This window comes from Notolabrus celidotus, chromosome 6, assembly GCF_009762535.1.
Source record: "Notolabrus celidotus isolate fNotCel1 chromosome 6, fNotCel1.pri, whole genome shotgun sequence".
Classification (NCBI taxonomy): domain Eukaryota; kingdom Metazoa; phylum Chordata; class Actinopteri; order Labriformes; family Labridae; genus Notolabrus; species Notolabrus celidotus.
The window spans coordinates 25,807,802-25,830,431 of record NC_048277.1 but is presented as its reverse complement, the minus strand read 5'-3'; the positions used below and the strand labels follow the sequence as shown (position 1 = coordinate 25,830,431).

Genomic DNA, 22,630 nt, shown 5'->3' with positions numbered 1-22,630 from the left:
GTTATCACAGACCAATCAGAGCTACTCCCCAACCCTCTGTCCTGATTGGTCGAGTGGCGGCCCTACTACATCGCCCTGATTGGCTGGTAAGCCACTACTTCCTCATAGGAAGTGATCTTTTGTGGGCGGGGTTACGACAGCAGAGAGGGAAGGGGTGGTGTTGACACTCGAAATCTCTCTCAGAACTGATGTTTATATCATGACTACCAACAGTAGCTTTAATTTGACTTTCATATTTTTTTCACTTTTTAATTTTGACTATAAATCAAATTTTTACTTCCATCCCTTAGTTATGACTTAGAAGATGATGTTTTTTATTACTAAGGCTAAGCTGTTTCTTTATTAAAGCATTATTCCATAATGGCACTCTTTATTCTGTGAAGTACTTTGGGCTGCATGTTTTTATGTATGAAAGGTGCTATATAAATAATGTTGAGTTGAGTTGAGTTCCAAAACTTTTTCATGTCATGTTTCCTTCTTTTTGTGAATGAATGAATTTTTATCAGGTACATCTCACTTCCTATTGAACAATATAAACTTTCTAGCTCAAATGAACAACTTTAGCTTATCATTATTTGTTTATTTAGACTTAAAATTAAGACTTTTCTCCTGATTTTGACACTTTATCTCATTACTATTACTTTTTATCAGATAATTATGACACATAAGGGGTTATCTTTAAAATGAAGGTTAAGTTTAAGTCTTGTTTTTGTGGTAGTTATTAGTTAATGGAAAGGCCAAACCAACACTCCACAACAGCTTAAGGTATTCTTACAAAACCACATGGAAGATTTCAGGTGACCCCATATGTCAGATTCAAAATTATAACACTGTTTTTTTTTTTTGAGAATTTACCTGACAGGTCAAAATGATGCCTGTAAATGAGTAGAGCATTTTTTCCATGGTAGAAGCAGAAATGTCTGGCATTTGCTAAGGTGCACCTCCCTCACCTCATTCTTCAGCAAGTCCTGACAAAGGAGCATGTTCAAAAATGAGCCGTTGCTTTGAAAGGATCATCATAAAACTATTTTGAATCACCCAGATAAGGCTGTGATACATTTGTTGCAAAAATGTAGCCATGCTGACACGGACTACATCTGAGGTCTGGTTTCCATTTGTGTCCAGCTAATGGAACTGTATCTGGTTGAAGCTTGTTAGTTTCAAAAGGATGAAGTGGGAGAAAGAACTGAATATTAAGTAGTTTCAGCAGGGACCCTGCAGCTATTGAAGATTTGAAAGCCCGGACAATGACCTCGGCCCAGACCTAAAGATGCCAAACAGCTCCTCCACTCGTCAACCTGCTGAGTGCAGTCAATGGTGAGGGAAGACACCCAGGGACAGTCAATACACTGTTAGTGGCTGCCTTTTTCTCCCTGCTCCCTCCATAGAGATACTTTCACATTTCTGAAAAGTGCATGTAGCTCTTAAAGTCTTTGAGATATGACCAAAAATAACAGCTTAATGTGTTTTTGATGGGTTAACACACAGTAAAGACACGTTATAGATGTCAACCTTGACCAGCTCTACTACATTAATAATGCATTATGCCTCCATTACAAAGCATGGAGGGAGGGGATGTTTAGTCCTCAAGGGAGAGCCCCCAATGCTGAAGCCTGAAGCAAGGGGATATGGACACCACCTGGGGCACAGAATGGACAACAAACCCCAAAGAAACAAGAGAGAAGGAGGAATAATGAGAAACTGGAGGATATGTGATATGATATTTAGAGATCAAATCCATGAAAGATTGATCCAAAGCAAATAAGGAGTGTGTGCTCCAACACCCATTAAAAAAAGTGTTAAAGGAGAAAGTCAAAGCAAGCTGTTCGGCCATCTGTGTATCTGCTGTGTGTTGCAGCGGGACAGCATGTTTTTTAAATCCCGGATGACTGAGTCCAAGTTAGCTGTCAGTGTTGGAATCAAACACTCCAGTGTTATTAAGATAATTGTTTACACTGTCAGAGGGAATACCTTAAGGAAGAACTCTTTACAGGATGGATCCTCACTAAAGGTTGTAAAAACTGTCGATACCCGGTTACCTTTCGATATCACATGCTCAAAAACAATGCAGTCTGCATTAACCACTAACACAAAGCCACAGAGCAATAGAGAGAGAGCAGCAGAGGTCAGGTTAGATTAAGTAAAGAGAGTGAGAGGCGCTAATGTAAACAGAGTGGTGAAACAGAGAACACATTATTCATTATCAGTTTGTCAAATTTTGATCTCTGTTCAATGACTTTGTCTGAACTAGCACTGTTTGCGATGTAGAAGTAAAAAATAAGGCACTTTTTGCAGTGTAGTAGTCAAAAATAAGGACTATTTGAATTGTAGTAGTTAAAAAAAAGAAGGCACTTTTTGCCATAAAGTAGTATAAAAATAAGGCACTTTTTGCAGTATATTAGTCAAAAATAAGGCACTTTTTGCAGTATAGTAGTCAAAAATAAGGTACTTTTTGCCATGAAGTAATATAAAAACAAGGAACTTCTTGCAGTATAGTGGTAAAAAACAAGGCACTGTTTTGCCATGGAGTAGTGAAAAGCAAGGCACTTTTTGCAGTGTAGTAGTAAAACTAAGGCACTTTTTGCAGTGCAGTAGTAAAACTAAGGCACTTTTGCCATGAAGTAATATAAAAATAAGGCACTTTTTGCAGTGTAGTTGTAAAAAAATGAGGCCATTTTGCCTTGAAGTAGCAAAAAAAAGTCAATACATAATAAACGAAAGCTGCCCAGTAGTACTTTCTTTTTGTTGCTGCGGTATTGAAACAGGTCTCTATAATGTTTGAATTTTGCTGGCAACATATTGAAGTTGAAGTTTCCCTTATCTTGACAACCCCATTCTCAAATCACCAACGTTGTGTCTAAAGACTCAGATCGATCAATGTATTCTCCTACAGGCTGTTACTTATTTTTCCACTCATTGTTATTCAGTGAGGGTGTCTGCTGCATTCTTAAAAAGTAAATGTCACCATCACAGCCAACAACAGATGAGCCAACAAGCCCACCTGAATAACTTCAAACATACATCTTCAGGATGAGATCACTGACTTCAACTTGTGGTCAACAAAGGTGGTTTAAAGTTTTGTGATTCAGTGCTAAAACATGTCCTGGATGACTTAAACTGTTTGTGACATCAGTCGAGATCAATCCAGTCGCTGAATGTTTGGTCTGGTTGCATCTTTTTGCCATTTGTTGGGGTTTCTTTCTGTAAGGAATAAGATCATGGAAAATTCTAAGTACTCCCTTCACAACCTCTTAAGGTTCTTGTGGGGCTCTTTTAGTGGGGTTGTGACCATACCAAGGTCATACAAATTCTGTTTTATCTCAACCTAACCCTGAGCCCTACTCCATTTTACGGCTACACACCATTAGGCTTTATGACAGAGTAAGGATAACACAGTGGGCAAGCTCAGATCCGTTGATGTTATCATGGCGGTTTGGCTCCGGCGCTCCTGCCTTGCTGTCAGAGCTGAAGGCCTTGTAAAGATACAGAGACTTGGAACAACAGAATCACCTGTGCAACATAATACAAGCGTTCATCACCTGAATGGTATAATATGTGTTGAAAGAAGTGCTGTCCTTGACAGTACAGTACAGAGCAACTGGTCACAGGAACGTCTGTGGGTGATCTACCCATCTTACCAATTATCAATGAGCAATAAAGCATTTCTTTTCAGCTTTTCAGCATGCACTAGAGGATTCATCCGGTTCTCAGCTGACAGATGCCGAGGAGAAGCTTTCAGACTCATTAACTGCCCACACAGAGTAAGAGATAGACACAGGAAGGGAGAGGGAAATAGCTAAGTGTTCACATGTTTATCCACTCTCAGAGGATCCTCTTCTACCTGCCCACTCGCTCTCGTCTCTGGCTCTTTCCTCTTCCGCCTACACGCCCACGCTCCCTCTTTTGTCACAGATTTGCAGGTCATTACCTGCTGCTGTTCTGACCAGCTGCATGTATACAGTGGCTGCGAGCATCGGTGTCAGCAGCATTCGGAGGGTTGCTGTTGAAGAAGAAGACAGCCCCGAATCGGAGCGTTTGCCAGCTCTCTGCAGGGGCCTCTGTTTCCAGCTGAGCGATAGTGGAAGAATGGTGCATGCATAAACAACTCTGTTACCGGCTTGTCTTCAGGGAGCCACTGAGAAGATGGGCTAAATGGTCAACCTCTTGGTGCATTGGTGTGTGTAAGTGTATGGGGGAGGGGGTGTCTTCAGTTTCAGCAATTAGCTTTGTGTGTCAAATGGAGCCGAAAAACAACAATGGACTGCTGGGTGCAGGAGCAGTGAAATCCAGAGCAACCAGACTGCAGATACATCAGTGGACTGAATACTTCTTTTTTTTTTCTCAGTTCATCTCAAGAGACTCTGTGGGTTTCAAACACACAGTGAATATGAACTCCTGCTTACATGCATGTGAGGGTATCGACATGGATTCCTGAGACCCGGCAATTCATTTCTGTCCTCTGTGGAGGACATGCATTTTAGCCATCTATGTTAAGCACCATATATGCAGTCTGTAAAAACCCCACTGTCCTGTGAAGAGGACATCCTGGGCCTTCTAATGATGTCTCACTTGTGGGGGTCTGGCCAACAGAGCACATTAACTTTCTTTTCAAAATGGCTGCAAACTAAACTTTCATATTTTATGGCACCAAAGGAGGAATTTTTTTCTAACGCGATGGTTCAGAAGGTATTAAGATTATGAGTTTCTGCCCAAATAAGGATAATATAATATAAGGACTTGACTCCCTGTCGGGAGCACATAGCTGTTGGCTAGGAGGCTCAAACTCCACCTCTTTATGTCACACTATAGGCTGATTTATACTTCTGCATCTCCCCCACGCAGCAGGGGCTGATGCGGACATGAGCCCCACATACTTGTGCGTCGATGTGTCTGTGTCGCGCAGCAATTCTCCGCCGAAACGCATGAGGGAAGTGCGGTCTCTCTGATAGCCGGTCGCCTGTTTTTGGCCTCGTTACAATCTCCGTTTACTGTTCCAGAGCGATTCAGAGCGGGTTATGTTAATCTACAGCTGATACATGTTGCTGTTTATCATACAGACATGATTACATGAAGAATAGAGAGGAGGAGATGAAATACACGGCCGATGTGCAGCCGATGTGCGGGATCCCGGAAGTGCTGTGAGCCGACCAATCACAGGGCTTGTGGTCCCCGTCGGCTCTACGGGGAGTTACATTTTGGAGGTGGTGCACGTCAGCTACGTGCGTAGGCCTATGTGTAGGTACGGGAGCTACGTGGACCCCCGACGTAGGGTACGCCGTTGATTCAACGCAGAAGTATGAATCAGCCTTATGTCTGGTTGAGTTCTGCATTTCCAATATGGCTGCTGCCATCGATTGGCTTCAAAACAGCGCTCAGGAACAGATGGGTGACGTCACGGATACTACGTCCATATTTATACAGTCTATGGTTCTGATGTGTTCCAACTACACTAGTGTTTTAATGTTCATGAAATGGTACGAAATCTTGACAGAAATGCACAAATCCATGAAATAATATAATTACAGTCTCTGACTTATCAAGACCTAATATCCGCTACAAGGGACAGATGATAAAAATTAAATTAACAACATTATTGATTTATTTTTTTTCTGTAATATGTTTCTTTCAACCCCAATACTTATCTAGAAAAAAAAATATATCAAAACTTTTTTTCTTCTGGGTCTCAGGAGGATAAAACACACACAAGGTAACTTGAACTACACACAGAGGACTTCTTGCTAATCTTCAGCATGCCTCGGCTCGTTCCAGGGAAGATACCTAAGAGTTGGGGAGAGAGAGAGAGAGAGAGAGAGAGAGAGAGAGAGAGAGAATGAGAGAGAGAGAGAGAGAGAGAGAGAGAGAGAGAGAGAGAGAGAGAGAGAGAGAGAGAGAATGAGAGAGAGAGAGAGAGAGAGAGAGAGAGAGAGAGAGAGAGAGAGAGAGAGAGAGAGAGAGAGACGTGTTTGCTGCAAATTGAGAAATCTCACAACAAGGCAGGTTTTATCATGTACCTTCACTTAAGAGATAAAAGCTTCTGATACTGCACTGAAAATATTCCTCTTAGGCTGCTGGGACCAATTTTGTATTTCTGTGCTGAAGAGAAAAAGTTCAGCCTAGATGACTCTCACTCAGTCTTTTATGTTTTATTGATTTATTACTGTCAAACAATTGGAAACATTGGACTAAAGAGTTCTATCCTTGGCTCTTTTCTAATGCTGTTTTGAGAGGTTGGTGAATAAAGAAGAGTAGGTTCAAACAAGCGCGCTAAAGGGACTAATTAGACAGAGATCAAAAAGCATATGGCTAATTTTGCAGAGGCTAACAAAACGGCCCAATCAATGAGGAAGTCAAGCCCGCAGTCCCCCCAGGCTGCCAGGAAGTTTAGGAGAGCTGAATCCTCTCATGAATTACAACACCCCACTGACTGTAATTACACAAGCAGGCCAAAAATCACTGCGCCACTGACACATTGAAATTCGAAAGGCTGTTTCTAGGATCTCTCATACAAGTGGAGTAGCAGATATGCCAAAGTGAAGTCCTGGGATTGAACCAAGATGCTCAAATTACAAGAATGATAGAGCGAAAAAAAGAGTGGGAGGAAAATGAGGCCTGCAGATCAGTGAACCCAGAGTGTTTTTAAAGCACGATGTCCCTGGTGAGTGACCTCACAGAAGGCCAGCAAGTGAACAGAGGGGTCAGACTGACTCGCCTCACTGCTCAGCCTGCTTTGTGAGACTTGGCAGCACTGACAGTCACAAATTCCAAAGTTTGCATTCAAAACACCAATAGCGATGCACTCTAGCATGAGCCATAGCCCCGCCCCCTTCAACACAACTCTGCCAACTCATGACTGCTTTCTAACTGGCTTGACTCCTTTTTTCCTGTCTTTTCTTCAGTATCAGCAAAAAGTATGGAGGCTCCGGCTTCTCAGAAAATATTTATAGATCCTTCACAATTTGGATCATACAGCTGACAGGGTCGGCCTGTCAACTGTGTTTGCTTCACTGGCAACCAAACACAGAGGTAATTATTTTGTTATGAATAATTTATGGTTAAACTGTTCAACATAAACACTAGAACCTTTGGGTAAGCACAGCATCAATCTGTGGCGTTTCAGTTTTGCAGAATAATGGGAGAAGGATGGTACACTGAGTCTTTGGTAAACTCAAAAATGTTGTTGGAATCTGATCAAGTCATCTAAATGGAAAGCTCTGGGGCTCATACAGATCTATCTTTGAGCCCGACAGTAATACATAAATGCAAGAGGAAGTGTTCTTGCGCAAACAACATAGTAATCATACTGGAACTTAGATAGCCATGATAGTACCTTAACTCATACTAAAACAATGTGCATCAAATATTTCACTTTATCTGTGTTATACCTCTGCTATCTGAATCAGGGATTTGAATCATGACCTGACCTGAAGCTGCACCTCCTGACCGGAGCTAAATGTGCGTTTAAGAGTACACAACTTTAGTGGACGGGAGCATCTATCTGAAATGAGATGTTGTCATGGACACTGGAGCAATATTACACCAAGTGGTGAGATTAAACAAGGAAGCACAACCCCTAGAGAAACTGACTGTGGAGCAATAGAGGACACATTTTCAAAATCATTGGTTTTTGCTGTTCTTCAGTTTTAAAAAGGTTGGGTATATAAATAGTGGTAAAGGCTCTATAGAAACAATATATAGATATACATTTATAACATAGTCTATGGACACATAATTTAACTCTGTATACGTATACATTACTCTGTTGCTGCTTTTTACTTTGTTTTATATTATATTTTGTATATAAAGGTCCACGCTTGTGCATCCTCATGAACTGTAAATGTAATTCCTTTTTTGTTTTAATTATATTACAGTTATAGTATAATAATAATTATTGTGGGGCGCTGGAGGCCTAGCGGTCTACCGCCCCACATACAGAGGCTACAGTCCTCGTCGCAGGGGTCGCCAGCTCGATTCCCCGCCGGTTGACCATTTCCTGCATGTCTTCTCCCGCTCTCTACTCCCCACATTTCCTGTCTCTCTTCAGCTGTCCAATCAAATAAAGGCAAACAGGCCAAAAAAATACAATAAAAATAAAAATAATAATTATTGTTATAATTATTATTTCATTGATGTGTATGTGTTTGCCCTTGTTTTACTTATTTGTGTTAGCAATTGGGGTTGAAGGATGTAGATGTTCCGTGTATCAATATATCTTCATGCTGTTTTCAATGAAGCTGACTCTTCTACACACAAATAAAATGATAAGAATACATTTAGAAATAAATTAATTAAAATACTAAAACACTCCTGAAAAATCTTTTCTCCTTGGCAGTCAGTCCCAGCTAAGCAAGAATCCTTGGCTTTTTACTTTTTTACTCTTTTTATTTCCTAAATTGAGCTCTTACTATTCTTTTATTGTTTTTAATTATTGTTATATTATGTGTGATTATATTGTATTTTAATATCTGTACAGCACTTTGGTCAACTGAGGTTGTTTTAAATGTGCTCTATAGATAAAGTTTGACTTGACTTGACTAAAAAATAAAATAAATTAATTAATAAAAATACAACTTTATTTTATTTTCTAATCAAAAAGCAAGAAAGCACAAGCATGTAGATAGGGGTGGAGCAGATTCTACTCACGACATATAATTGAGGAGTAAAGATAAAAGAGATGGTCCACTGGTTTATTCGTAGCGGATGGCAGTCGTATATGGAGGGGAAAAAAGAAAAAAATGCTGAAAAGGTTGATATATGGCAATAAAGATAGATATACTTGGCCGGCCTCCCAGGTATCATCTATGTGTGGGAAACATGTGATGCATCCTCAACTGCAAAATATTCATCTACCATCCTGTCTGAATATCTCTACTCAGCGACAGACTGAAGGGATGTAATGACGATGAACAAGAGAAGGCAGGGAGCACCCTCAGCCATATAGAGACAAGTGTCACCTTCACACTTCTGTGATCTAATCTTCAGTTATCTTATGAGGGACCTTTACATCCCTCTTTGGTGGAATCCATGTATTTCTGTTGGTTTGCAGCACTTGTTGTGGAACCATTGTTGCTCCCTTATTACAGTGAAAATAATAAACAGGTACCAGCTATGCAGTTGTGCATGTCTCTCATATGAGAACACTGCTGTGTCTTACTTTCAATAGTCAAAGTGGATGTAAATCGCTTTGTAATGGAGTCACAGAGCGCAATAAGAACAACAAGAGTTATGGTGGATTTTTTAGATCAAACTTAACACACTGTTTTCTGAAGACACAGACGGGGCCCAATCTATTCAATCAGCAGAGCCACTTAAAACCTTCCTTACGCTGTAAAGCACAGCTTTTTATCCACAGTGGTATCATAATGTAGCCATTAAAAGTGTAAACACCTGTGCTTGTTGCTGATGTTCCCCATGTCTCTGGGGTCCAGCTACAAAATGTGTTGTTGTTCTTCAGGCCTGTAGTGCAGTCGATTCACATACAAAGATTGCCTGGAAGAGTTACTGGCTGTTTCTACATTTCACAGTGTTTTGGCTGGCTTGAATACTCAGCCATATTTATTCAAAGTGGAGCAGAGAGCCAAAGAAAAGCAGCAGAGCGAGGTCAAGTCTGCTAGAGCAAAATGCATCCTGTTACAAGCAGAAACTGCCAGCGTTGCTCCTCGAGCAGTAGAATGCAACTTTCTTATTCATTATTTATTGTTTCAATTGACTGTGTTTACTTCCGATGTTTTGGACATCCGCATGAAACAGACATTTCCTTAAAGCCATGAGCGAAATATAAAAACAATAGTCAAACTCTGCAGATCCTGTGAACGCCCACACGCAGCTCCTCCAGGTACATGCTAAAGAGAATCACACAGTTCATCGTGGGCCTAATGAATATATCAACTCGTGTCTGCGGATGTAATGAGCCTGCTGGGACTGGGTAATGTAGGCCATGGTGCTGATTTGATAGAGCCAATAAAACCCTCTCCATCCACATACACAGACACTCTCCACAACCACTAACTTTAAACTGGAGGAGCACAGTGCAGCACAGCATGTACCATCACCCATTGTATCCTCTCACCCCCCCCCCCTCCCGAGGTAGCGTTTGTGTTGCAGATTGATTAAGGAGATGCAGTTTCAGCTTCTGCAGCACAAATATCTACAACACAGCGTACAGTGCAGCAATGTAGCTGAGGCGAACTTTATGTTAAGACATTAATCAGCTCTGCTCCACCAGGCTGGAGGCGATGTGTGTCTGCATGTAATAAAAGAGAAGTTATGCATCCACTCAGGAAATATAACTGATCCCCCTCCCCTCTGAACAAACAACTTGATTTTCTCTGTGAATGACTCTGCATCAGATTTCCATTCATCACAGCCAGGAGAACCATTCACTGAACCCCGAGAACCCCCTTCTTTCTCTTACAGCTACTTCCTTTATTATAGATGAACTGAGAGAAGACCGTCTATTCAACCCAGCTTGATGACAATACCGTCATTCTGCCATAAAATGACTAAAGCTTTACGACACTCACTTATTTTAAGAGCAAACTAACTGCTTCAATACATATGAAAGGGACACAACACTAAGAGGGTGAACAGTTTCTTTTGAGTAAGCCCCAGAATTACTCAACAGGTGCACCTATATGATTGAGAAAGAGGGACAGACTTAGAGAGCTAGGATTAGAGATAGTGTGATCGACAACAACTAATGCTGAATGCTTTAGGGAGCAGAAGAGAGTAAAAACATGTCTTATACGTCTCCCTGCTGTCTTTTAATACCCACAGTGTGTGTTCTATGAGAACAGAGTCAGTGTATCTAGATTTCTGTGGAGTGTTTAAAAATGAAAATGACAGCTAAAGAGGCGCTGACTGTGCCCTAGTTCCATCGCAGATCCTAGTTTTAAGTAGGTTTTGAGGGTGCATTTTTTTCGACACTTTAACTGTGAGGAAAAGTACTAAATTGCTGCTGGATTATTGTACATGATGTTGGTGAGCATGATTGTCCCTCTGTGTTGTTTACAGAGGAATTAGAGGAGCTATTCCCAGCTGCAAAAAATTAAGATCATTTGGGATTTTGAGTAAAGACAGCTGAAACAGAAAAGAAGTAGTAAATCTTTAGAAAGGCATTTTGTTTTTGCCTTTTTATGCTGAATCCTTGAAGGAAGATTCTTAAGCTTGTGTTAAAACAATTCCTGTTTGTGTAAAATGAAAAAGTGTTGTACACTCTACAGATTAGGAAACCACATACAGTTAGGGTTGGAGCAGTCAACCGATTTCATTATTAACCAAGCTGTCAAATGTCATGCTTACTGAATCCTGAAGGCTGCGTTACATCCAATGTTTCTGTTATCACTCTCAAAAAGAAGCAGGTACATTGTATTCAGCACAGCCTATTCAAAGTACAACAGTAGGCAACACTACATTAGCTTAACTATGGCATAGGAACCAAGCAGCTAAGTTTTGTATCCACTGAAGAAATGAGTGTCGGCAATGTGGGAGTATTTTGGGTACACCCAGAACGATGAAGGAGTTATTCAAGATATCAACCGATTGGGGAGCCGTTGGCCTAGCTGCCTAAAGGCCAAATTCCACCAGATCCGTCTCCGGTTTTTCTCCGATCCGTCATGACACAGGATCTGATAGGTTTCTATTCTAGTCAATCTGTTAACCCCCGCTGGATCCGCTTCCTTGCGTTCCGGCTGAGTCTCTGATCCGGCAGGTCGGAACGCAACGGATCAGATACGCAAGACTTCTATTTCTGCCGGATGCCGGAGCACAAAGCATCAAATAATCACAGAGCAGAGCGGGACAGGAAGTCAGGCACCAAAACAAAATTAAAACATCCGGTTAATTTTCAGAATAAAACACTGTGTTATTGTTAGATTGTTTTTAACTTAACTATGACAACAAAATGTCATTTAGAGCGGAGCCAGGGCTGGAGTCAACAGGTCAGAGGTTTTCAGAGGCTGATAAAGACAACATGGATGAGGAGAGGAAAAGGAGAATCCTTGATTCAGTGATTGCCGTGGGAAAACCTTGGTCCCATGACCCCAGCTGTCCAGCAGTCCTACACCGTGCTGCGTTCTGAAAATGCAACCGGTGGGTGTTGACGGACCGCAGCAGATCGGAGACGGACCGCAGCAGATCGGAGACGGACCAGACACGGATCTGCTGGAAGTCCTCTGTAAGCGTCTGCCCATATACAGAGGATATAGCCCTTGTCGCAGAGGTCGCAGGCTCGATTCCAGGCTTCAACATTTACTGCATGTCCTTCCCCACTCTCTAGTCCCCACGGTTCCTGTGTCTACAAAACTTGCAGCTAAAAAGTTGCAGCTAAAAGGCAAACACATCAAACCTGATGCATCATATGTGGTATCTACAACAAGCTCTGCACACCTGAGTAAAAATCATACATAATATTTGAGTGATATTACATTAGTGGCAAGTTACTTTATGAAACAGTGAGTTGGTAGAAATTAAATAGAAACATTTTAGTTACAATCATTTGCATAGTAGGGGAAGTTGTTAAATACTGTATGCAGTTAGTATGAAGAATGTAATGAGGGAGTGCTGGTGGCCTAGCAATCTATGTGCTCCACATACACTCCTCATCGCAGAGGTCACCGGTTCGACTCCCAGCCTCGACCACTTGCTGCATGTCTTCCCACACTCTCTACTCCTCACATTTCCTGTCTCTCCTCAGCCTTCATACCAATAAAGGCAAAAATGCATAAAAATATAACTTTAAAAAAAAAAAGGATGTAATGAGGACACAAAAGCTTTGACATCCTGCTGGCTTTGCTCCTCTGCTTCATATCTGTGTTTGTTTTCTTGCATAATGTCCACATGTGAGGATGAAGGAGTGACCTGACCTGATATGGTCCGCCTGGTTGGTCAGACTGTTCATGCTGCCTCGTCATGAATATCAGTGAAAAAAAAACACTGCCAAAACTTCAAGAATACAGTTTGGTTGAAAAGAACAATATGATCACTTTCTTTCTCACCAACACCTATTGTTTTATTTGTTTTATTTTTAACACACATAGCCAGAAGAAGGTAGAACTTCTTCTCTCATCTGTCATAAGCAGAATTTTTGTTTATTTTGAGGCTTATCTGGAGAGGATAGGATGATGGACAGAGCAGGGCACTGAGAGAAAGAGTTGAGAACGGCATGCAGTAAAGGGCTGCAGGATGGAAACAGAATCACTGACCTAAAGGACAACAGCCTCAGCACAAAGGGCGCACAATTTAACCACAGAGACAGAGCCAAAACCAGCACCCCCATGAGCAGGTTTTGTCTTAGTGCTGAATGGAATAAAGCTCAAACTATGAGATGACTCACCAGCAACTACTTCAAAAACGAATGCAAGTTAATCTTTTTAACAAATGCTTTAAATATTACAATGTTTAATATCCCAAATATGAAGAATTATTCCTTCATTTATTCTTTCCTTCTTCTGTTTTCTGACAGTCTGTTGACTCACCCTGGAGTAAAACAATGGCTAACTTTCTTTGAGTCCTGTGTGGTCTTTGTCTTTTTCCAGCGACAGTGACAGACCCACAAAGACACGCCTAGAGAAAAGTAGTAGAATGAGGGTTTTGCTGCACTAACCAGCCCTCAGCAGTCCTGAGCATGCTCAGTAGGCCTGCCAGAGGGCCAGGCTTCTGCTTTGGCCTACTTCTGATAAAACCGATAATGTCATGGAAAGTTTAACTGCAGTGTGTGTGTGTGTGTGTGTGTGTGTGTGTGTGTGTGTGTGTGTGTGTGTGTGTGTGTGTGTGTGTGTGTGTGTGTGTGTGTGTGTGTGTGTGTGTGTGTGTCTGTCTGTGTGTGTGTCTGTCTGTGTGTGTGTGTCAATCTGACAGAGTGGGTGACAGAGGGGAGTATTTGTGCCCTCAATATAGGAGCAAAATCCAATATCATCATCTGCAGCCATGAACAAATAATACCACCCCTGGTGCGGGGGCGTTATTGATCCGTCTATCATCCAGAACTTTAACGAGGAGGATTTGGACATATTGGAGGAAAGCCGCGACCACAACAGCAGCAGAAGGAAAAAGACTTAAACTTCAGATTGACAGAGCGATTTAGAGAATGGCAGCCTTTAACTGACACTGTAATGAAATGCAATAAAAAGATCTCTTAAGCTCTAGTTCCTCCAGTCCCCAGGCAAAGAAAGCTGATAGCGTGAGCAGAGATACAGGCAGCACTTCCTCACTGAGACATCAGTCTAACTGATTATAGAAAAGATGACCAACAGAAGTGGGTCAGCAATGGAAGTGACAGAACAAGATACTCAGAGAGACAGAGAGAGGAGGAAAGAAAGTGAGAGCGAAAGAAAGTGAGGGCATGACTAAAGAAAACGAGGAGGACGATTTGAGGATTACACAGCATCTGTAATCAGGCAGGGCGATATTTACTTTTACATGAGTGCTACCTTTCAATTACATGTATACTTGTTGATTACGATCATCTTTTATTCAGGCCTTTTCTTTTAACCAAATGAGCTCCCTGGAAGCAAGCAAAAAACACTCATCATGTGCTGTGGATTGTCAAATATTATCATCTCCAGGCTGCAGGAAGGCAAACAGCAGATGACTAAACAAACATTGCAGAGAGCACATATTCCACTTCTTGCCTACAGCTTCAGTCATGTGAGGAACAGTCCTAATAAACAAAAGATAAAGTTACCCAAAGAGTTCTACAGCTGACTTTCTGGTTGTTACCTTTCTGTTAGGTACAATGTATCTACTGTAGCAGGGCTGTTGCTGAAGTCAAACAACTGGAACTACACTATAGAGCAGGGGTTCCCAAAGTGTGGGTCAGGACCAAGCGGCAAACTCTGGTCTCAAACGATGAAGCCAATGCGGAAGTGATATAAACTGCAATACATCGAAAATCCGCTTGAGGCTGGCTGCAGAAACACCGGAAACCACATAGATATGAATGGGAAAAAGACGATCTTTGCAGCATTAATAAACATGTTTACAGCCTGGTTCAAAAAACGGCTTGGCCCTACAACGCTAATCTCTCTAATGGCACACACTGTACGGGGGGTGAATTTTTTTCTAACGTAACGGTTAAGAAGATATTAAGATTATGAGTTTTGCCCAAATAAGGACATGACTGACGTGACTCCCGGTCGGGAACACACAGCCATTGGCTAAGAGACTCACACTACGTCACACTCTGCCTAGTTGAGTTCCGCATTTCCAATATGGCTGCCGCCGTCGATTTGCTTCAAAACAGCTCTCAGGAACAGATGGGTGACGTCACGGATACTACGTCCATATTTTATACAGTCTATGGTCAGGACCCCCTGGAGGGTCGAGAGATACAAATGGGGGGGGTCGTGAGATGTCTTCCAGAATGTGTTTTTTTTAAGTTATTTTAAAAATATCTATAATTATTATTATTATTTAGATTTGTTTATTTACCTTGTTTTCTTATGTTCTTCCTTTTTGTTTGTAATGTTAATTATTATTATTAATTTTCTATTTTTTTGTATTTATTACTTTTTTATTTTCTTTGTTGGTTTTATATTACTTTTATATAATTTGTTAACTTGTGGTGAACAAAGAAATACTGAAAAATGCAATAAAAAAATTGAATGACAATCTAAAAATAGCAAATTGTATCCATTTATAGTAAAAAAAAAACCAACAGAAATAGTAGCTAAACTTGAAATAAAACCTTTAAAGTAGATAATGTAATGAGTTTTCTGCCTTTTTTTCCAGATGACTCCTAAGTTTAGGATTAGTGAACAGTGAATTATCAAAAGCACCAGTAGCAGTAGGTGAATTCATAACAGCACAGGAAACACAGACACATGCTCATATAGGTAGGCTAATTTTCTGCAGACCAGCTAAATGAAGCCACATTAAACCACTCCGAGGGGCAGTGGGGGTCACAAGTCTTTGGCACCAATATTTTGGGGGTCATGGGGTTAAAAGTTTGGGAACCCCTGTTATAGAGGATAGAAGCTCTGCACAGACACAAAACAATGTGTGCAGATGCAAAACAAATCAGATGTGATTCCGAAAGCTGAATCTTTAAGGAAATGGATCGGCTACAGCTTCAACACTGCAATCTAACTAACTGTGTGGTCAGGACGCCTAATCCAAGTCAACAGATGTGTACACAGAGAGGCAGCGATGAACTGGAAAAACACACACACACAGAACACGACTGTTCCACACTCACAGGGAGTCATGTGTATTAAGACTCTCTGTCAACAAATCTGAACATGTGTGGACAGTATGTACTGTATGTGAACATGTAATTGCATTAGCATGTTAAAGGTCGAGCTCCTTTTTTATTTACTTTTCTTTTATTAAACAGAATAAAAGTTCAGAGCCCAAACTACAATTTGTCCTCACCGAACTCTCCCACATCCTGATCTGGCTTTCTAATATAACACCCTGTTAATCCATAGAGGAAATGGGGGCGATCAATGCCACACTACAACACAGACTCGGCATGTGCAGGGGGAGCTGACAAATTGAGGACAGCGTAGTGAGCTGGGTAGTGAACTGAGTCAGCGACTCAACCCAACGCCGATGTGGCACGTTTGTGTTTCCCTCCTCTTGTCATCCTCTTTCATATTCCTCATTCAGATCCACAAAGTCTAATTCTGACTTCACTGTGCTAAGTTTGTAACGCTTTGAGTTTGGAGGACATCATCCCTGAGACATGCTTAAGGACTTTCCATAATTTTATTTGCTCTGTTAAACCGACTCATCCAAGGGAGAGGCTGATTTCTCATCCCTGTAACAGGGAGTGTCTCCTCTTTGGTCACCCACTGGTGTTTTTTGTAGGTGCAGCTGCATTACTCAAGTCCTCAGAGAAAAAGAACAACAAGCTTCTTCTGTTGGGGTTCAAATCTTGCTCCTTTACAGCTCAGCATGCCTACAACAAAGCAGTCGAATCCAGCTAATTCATGATGGAGGGATGATATTCAGACTTTCAAACGTAAACTAAAAACGCATTTATTCAGTAGGGCTTTTATGTAGGGTTTAATAATTGTATTACTTACCTTTTACTGTAATATTGATTTGACTGTTGCTTTATTATCTGGCTTCCTGTCAGTTTCAGGATCCAGTTTAAGACTTTGTTGTTGGTTTTTAAAAGCTTACATGGGCTGGCACCACCTTATCTGTGTGAGTGTTTGCACCTACATGCTCCAGCCAGAGCACTCAGGTCAATGCACCAGCTGGTTTTAGATATCCCGCAAACGAGGCTCAAAACTCGAGGTGACCGAGCCTTTGCGGTGGCTGCTCCCACACTGTGGAACAGTCTGCCTCATGATATAAGGCATGCTCAGACACTTGAGAATTTTAAATCTCTACTTAAAACGCACCTCTTCGCACTGGCTTTAAATACCTATTGAGCGAGACGTCCTACATTTTATTTGGGATTTTATTTATTGTGGCTTTTTTCTTGTTATCTATTTTGTTTTTAATATCTGTTATTTTTAATTACTATTTGTTTTTATTGATTGTGTTTTTTAAGCTTGTACAGCACTTTGGTAAACTGGGGTTGTTTTTTAAATGTGCTATATAAATAAATAAATAAAGTTGACTTGACTCATAATTTAAACTGTTATCTTATTCTGTTTTTATTTATCTATTCCTTCATTTATTTATTTTATTTATCTACTCAGTTATATTGATATTATAAGCCTTAATTCTATTTTCAGCTCTTATCCTTACCCTTTTTAAATCTATTTATTTTAACTATTTGTATTTCTAATTTTGATGCTTTAACTTATTTTAATTACACATATGTTATTGCTGGTGTGCATTAGTCTCTATTTTATTTTATTATATTTTATCATTATTACTCTTATTATTATTATTATTATTATTATTATTATTATTATTATTATTATTATTATTATTATTTTCACCTAATATATCTTGCCATTGTTTTATTTCTGCTTCTTGCTTGTTTTTTCGATTGCTGTAAAGCACTTTGGGTTGCATTTGATTTGTATGAAAGGTGCTATATAAATAAAGCTTGATTGATTGATTGATATCATTTCATATAAACAAGCTTCATCAAAGTCTGATGTACATTTTTGAAACTGCAGCATCTCCCACGTGGTTACCGCCCTGTGACCGACAGCTGCATATGTCAGGTGTAGAGTTATAAAGGGCCACAAAGGCTATGCATCAACATCCTGAGAGGCACATAAATCAGAGAAAGGGAGGGAACTTCTTGGAAAGACAGGAGTGAGACAGAAACAGAGTAATTGGGTGAATAGTTCAACCTTGCTGTCTGAACCGTAACAAAAATGCTGTCCACTTTCCCTGAAGGGAAGGTGAAACCACAAAGCAGTTTGTGAGGAACAAACCACATGAACAACAACACTTTTTCAATAAAAATAGAGGAAGTGAACTGTGCGAGACGCTGCAAACAGAAAGAAAGTAGGAAGAAATGCTCCCTGTCGGACTCCACACCTTACTGTAAACACCTCAAGGTGAAATACACCCAGTCATCCTCCTACTCCTGGCAGAGGCAGGGCTTTTTATTTTCTGAGTGAGACATGCACCTAAGTGGCACTTACTTGGATTGATTATGCAACAGGCACACAGTGGGGGCGAGATAAGAGAGTAGAAGGAATATGTAGTGCCAATAAGGGTGCACCACACTTTTTTGTCACTTCTTTAGTCCCCTCCTCTCACACATGAAGACATTTAGGAGTTTAACAAATTGACCACCGCAGCAATCAATTGGTTATTTTCCATGTTTGTTCCTTCAACCGACCGGCACCTGTGTGCAAATGTTGGCTGTGCATGGAGAGCTCTGTTTACATTCATGAGTTCATCTGCACACACAGTAGAACAAAAACATATTTCTTAATGGAGCACAGTCTCTAATTGTTATTACTGTGTACAGATACAGACATGCCAATATCATGAGCACAAGACAACACTGCCCTCCAAAGGCTACAATCAGAAATTACACTGAATATTGAAACTACAGAGCAAATTATGGGCAACTTTGGGAAAAGATAACAATATAATTGCATGAATGGAATAAGAACGATTAATATAACTGGTGGAAATAGTCATATAATAAATTTGATCTTGTGGATTATAAAACTGAAAAAATTGTGTGTAAGGCTAGGATAAATCTACTTCCAGGAAATATTCAAAGATTATTCTTTGAAAGAGAGGGGGGTTATAACTTAAGAGGGAAGTTAAGATTAAAGATAGTGAGTGTTCAGACCACAAGGAGAAGCTTTTGTATTTCAATCTGTGGTGTAAAACTTTGGAATAGACTCAACATGGAGCTACAGCAATGTCAGAACACAATCCAGTTCAGGAATAGGTTTAAAGAAGTAATTTTCATGACGTACAAGGAGGAAGACAATTGTTGAGAATCATGAGGCGTTTGCTTCTGATTGTAGGCATAAGAATGAAGATAGGAGATGAAGATTTGTTTTGTGGGAATGCACTAGTATAATAGGATTAGATGCATTTTAACTTCTTCAAAGTCTTCTTTATTGTCAAAAACTGCAGTATGTACCAGACATACAGTGGATTTGACATTATGTTTCTCTCTCAGACCCTAGCAACGACAACAACAGATAAGCATAGGAAATAGCTAGAAACCGATAAGCTAAAATTAAAAAGAGTAAGCTAATAAAAATACTAAAATACAGTTTTCAACAGTGAAAAAACTTTGCTGTAGTGCACTTTAAAATCAAAGTGAGTGTGTGCGTTTCAGTCCAGAGGATGACAGACCTCAGCGTTGATTTTTTTTTGGGGGGGGGGGGCAGTGACCGGGCTAAGTCTGTGAAGGAGGCACTATGGGAAGAGGGGGTAAAACAGGGAGAGAGTTCAGCAGCCTGACTGCCTGGTGGATAAAACTGTCCCTCAGTCTGCTGGTTCCAGCCCGGAGACTGCATAGTCTCCTTCCTGATGGCAACAGGCTGTGAGTCTGTGAGACGGGTGGGAGGGGTCGCCTGCTATGCGCAGGGCTTTTCAGGCGAGGCGGTAAGAGTAAATGTCATGAAGGGAGGGGAGAGAGGCACCAGGTACCAGCTTCTGACTCTTCACACTCACAAATAAATATGATATGCCAAACATAATACAAATAGTAATAATAATAGACTATTTGTGAGATAAAAAATAATAACATAACAAAAGAGACCTTCTCTCCTCTGATACAATATAATTTTGCAGCAATGGCGCCCTCTGCTGGGTGAAACCAGTAACTACACTTCAACAAAATCCCTGATCTCATGCAGGCCTAACATCTGGTCTTATTTCTCACATTCAGCAGCACAGTCAGCTTCCCCTTCAGCTGGAAAAGGATGTAAAGGAAAATAATTTTGCGGAGATGAGCAAGAAAACCATGCAGGCATAAACAATTAGCCCCACATCACAGGCGGCACTGCATGATCTCAGAAAAGCAATGCATATTCATCAAAGAAAGCACAAAGAGAGAGATTTGTGAGCACAGCTGCTTGGATGTAAAGCCTCGTCTATGTTTAGAAGACGAGTCTTTTACATAGAAAAAACACAAATCCAAGGCAGAAATGAGTCATTATTGTGTTGACTACCTTTTCACTCACATGCAAATGTCCTTTTTTTCCTGTTTTCTTACTTTAAGCCACAAGAGTGCCCACACTAATCCAGACGTCAAATGCAAAAGTCTTAACATTGCATTTATTCTGGGCACAAATATTTACAACACAGCAGGAAGTATAGATTATCTTCATGGGTTTTAAAAGGCAGGATCATACTGTACATGGATGCAAATATGCTGCTTTATCTGTGGATTCATCTTTTTCAGACTAATCATGGAAGTAAAAACAGGATTTGTGCTTCGGTTGCAGTAAACAGGCAACACATAGTGGGACTTCTACAATGAACCTTAAGGCCTCTTTAAATGTTTTACACAATCATGCATATAATACTCCCACAGAGTAGCTGAGATTATTTGATCAAAGAATAGACAAATGTTTCAAACTCACTCTGACACTGTCAGAAACTAAACCTTGATCACAGAATAGCCTGCATTTAAAATTTAAAAAATATCTTCAATCAAATGAGGAAACCTCAAAATAATTCAGATCAAAGAGTCTTTCATCTCTCGGCTGCACACACAGACGTGCAACTCATTCTGCTAATGGCTGCGCTGGAGGAGTATAAAACAGCAGCATATGTCAAAGAGACAATCACACACACACACACACACACACACACACACACACACACACACACACACACACACACACACACACACACACACACACACACACACACACATATATATACACAGATGCAAACACACAGTCCAGGATTATTTTAAATTCATTAGGGCCTCCAAATAACATCAGTGTATCCCTTCATTCCTCTTCAGTGTCACTTCATCATGCCTATCAGCTGCTTGTGGGGGAATCCGAAGGTGAATATGTGGTTTCTCCCCTGCGTCACAACTCTGCACCCAGGTCCCCTTTCACTCACATGTCCCAGATAGCACCATAAGGGATCATTTCCACAAGTCTGCATCCCTTCAAAGACTGAATCAGCTTAGGTACATCCAGGTCTGACAGGGTCACTAAACTCCTCACCCAGGCAGGAAAGTGATGCAGGCTACTATTTTTGGCTGCCCCTGCCCCCGATCTTGTTTCTGCCCGCAGGTGAAGGGCAGCACAATGCTGACTGTTCAGTCAGTGTGTCTAAACCATCGCTGTTTCCCTTTCTGTCCTAACCTCCTAACTCTCATATGACTCCATCCTCCTCGCACACCTTCTTATTATCACAGGACCTAGAACTGGGACATCTGCAGCTTAAATATCGGTACATGTCACCTTTCCATAGAGCATAGTCTTTAAACTCTGTGGTATTATTCTGACTGCATCCCACTCAGATGGAGTACAATAGTCACTCCAAGCCACAGAAGCAGTATAATAAAATAAAAGATATATAAACTACAGAAGGACACTGCTGCTCACTGAGCCTCAGCTGTGACATGATGTTTTGTACATATACATTATGAAGACAGACAGCTTGCTGCTATATTGCCAGTGTGTAAACACCAAATGGCTTGCAGGCACTAGGGTTTTCCTTCCTACCTTAATGTAAGGCAGTCTGTCTCATGTAATGGTGTTTTAACTGCCTTTGAAAACAGGCAGTGCTGAAGAGCAGAAGTAGGTGGCACTTACACAGTGTCATTATTATATTTACAATCTCTGTGAATAGAAGCATGTAGCTGTGTACGTAAGAAGCAGATACAGCTGAGTGTCATGATCTGTCATTCTTTTTTTTTTATTATCTTTGTTTATTAGAACTTTTTAGACATAATTTGACAGCTGTGTTGAACACTTGTTCAGTGTCATACAACAACAACAATAAGACATTCAAATCCTTAAAGGTGACATATCATGCAAAATTGACTTTTTAATGGTTCTCTACCTGAAATATGTGTCCCTGGAATGTCTACAAACCCCCCGAGAATGAAAAAAATCCATTCTGCCCCTGTTCTGATTTCTCCACCTTTCTGTAAATGTGTGTGAAACGAGCCGTTTCAGACTTCCGTGTTTTTGTTACGTAACAACAATATCTGGTCTGTCACGGAGTCAGAGCTCGGAGCTTGTTCAGCCCATAGACTGTATAAAATAATACT

General features: G+C 40.7%; 1 protein-coding gene across 2 annotated transcripts in view; it reads right to left on the bottom strand.

Moving 5' to 3' along the window:
* LOC117814623 (pleckstrin homology domain-containing family A member 5-like) overlaps positions 1 to 22,630 on the bottom strand; it is a 123,272-nt gene that overhangs the window by 65,239 nt on the left and 35,403 nt on the right. The gene's annotated exons all lie outside the window — the stretch shown is intronic.